Source organism: Pteropus vampyrus, unplaced genomic scaffold, assembly GCF_000151845.1.
Source record: "Pteropus vampyrus isolate Shadow unplaced genomic scaffold, Pvam_2.0 Scaffold523, whole genome shotgun sequence".
Taxonomy (NCBI): domain Eukaryota; kingdom Metazoa; phylum Chordata; class Mammalia; order Chiroptera; family Pteropodidae; genus Pteropus; species Pteropus vampyrus.
In genome coordinates, this window is record NW_011889304.1 from 535,056 (window position 1) to 537,077 (window position 2,022).

The window sequence follows — 2,022 nt, forward strand, 5'->3', positions numbered from 1 at the left end:
CTTATACTACTCTAATTTTAAACTTCCTTAATACGTTAAAAAAAAAAAAAAAAAAGATAAGTTTAACTGTGAAGGAGTGAAAAAAGAGAGGGAAAGGGACATTTTTTTCCTTTAAGATGGGAGCTCCTTGACCCGGCTTGAGAGCTGACCAGGAGCCCGGGAGAGTGACTGGTTGAGATGCAAGAAAGCGGGAGAGAGAGCAGGCAAGCTAGCGGACTCACGGCGCAGAGAGGTCATCTCGGTTCTTCTTCTGAGGCCAGAAAGTCAGCTCTGGCGCCCCCGCCACGACGTCGGATTAAACTGGCTGAATCAACCGGCCGCCTGCGCCTGCGCAGCACCGCCCTCCGCATGGTAGCCAAATCCTGACTCCCAATTTCCCGCGCCTCAGGGAGGGAGGCAAGACCACCACTTCCAGACTTGAGCCAGGTGAGACTGAGGGTGTCGCATGGTTTTCTGGAAAACTCAGTTCCCGTGTTAAGCTGGAGCTACTGCCCAATGCAAGACAATGCGCCGCGCTGCTGCCCCCACGTGGCGGCTGAGCAGTTATTCCCGGCGTCTGGGACCAATGAAGTCGCAGAGGCTTGGGAGCCTAGGGTCCTCCAGGTAAACTATGGAAATCCCTATCGGAGAGGGTGACCCCAGACTTGGGCCAGGAAAGGTGAGATGGGAGAAAAAACGGTCAAGAAATTGGGGGTAGAGCCCATTGTGAGGATTAAATGAAAGCCAGCATTGTAACTGTTGACGTATTTACCTATGTGCCTGGCTCTGGATTTAAGCGCTTTACATTTATTAATCCATTTAGTGCTCACAACAATCGTATGGGGTAAGTACTATTACTGGCCTTATAGGAATGAAGCTGAAACCCAGAGAGAAGGAATATTTTTTTGTTCGGTCCCCAGCCGGTGAGTGAGAGAGCCAGGATCTGACCAAGGCTGTCCAGTTTCAGAGTCTGTGCTCTTCTTCACTAAAATTACACCACCTCTTAACCTACTGAATTATCCCCAGTTTGTAATTGGTTCATGAATCAACTCAAGTACGCCATTGGCGTGTTTGAGTTAGTGATCTAGCCCAGCTCCAGAAAAGGTTGTATATACAGCCTGTTTGTGTTTAGCACAAAGATCAAGTTTCTGATCAGCATGAATCACAGGAGGGATTCAGACCTACAAAGCCTTGTCCCCTTTTGTTCATGTGACTCCTATTCAAATGTTTCCCATACCCATCCCTTCCCTAGTACCAGCACCACCTAGCGGGTACAGAGGTTTTGTCCTCCCTCCCCCACTTCCAGCAACCATATTCATAATGAAATAGCACAGCCAAAAATATGAAAGAGGCAACATTTGATAATTATGTTTGCCTTCAACTCCTAAGCAAGAACTGTGTCCAGTTCATGAGTGTGTTCCCAGCATCAGGCCTGACATATGATAGGGGCTCAAAAGATGTGCAGAGTTAGACATCACTGTCTTCCGTTGGCACTAACCTGAGGATTAGGGGGAGGGTCATGGACGATGCAGGTTAGACAACGGCAGTTGCTGTGGGGCAGGAGGATTTAATGGGTTTGGTGGAAAGAAGTCCCACAGCCTCTTCCTGCTGCTTCTCCTGAGGTTATGGATCTGGTGACAGGTAGAGGGTGGTCAATGCTGGGGCCACCAAAATCCATGGTCCTTTTTCACAGCAGTGGTTGGAAGGGAGCTGCTCAGCACAGGAGTATGTTCCAAAGCCCACTTTGCAACTAGGGTGGCTGCGTGACCGACAAGTTCTCACCAATATAATATGAGCAGACACAACATGAGCAGAAGTGGAATGTGTAGAACAGGTTATTAAAGGATATGGTGAACCCTCCCCACACTGTCTCCTCCTATTTGCTAGCTGGAAGCAGATAATTTTGAGCACATGGAAACGATGGAGCCACAAGATGGAGTCTGGATGTGTGAATCACCATATGGAGGTTGCTGACAATCAGCCAAAACCCCTGCATTGGACTGTGGGGGAAGGAGTATTTGTTATAGTAGCTGGTATTACCGT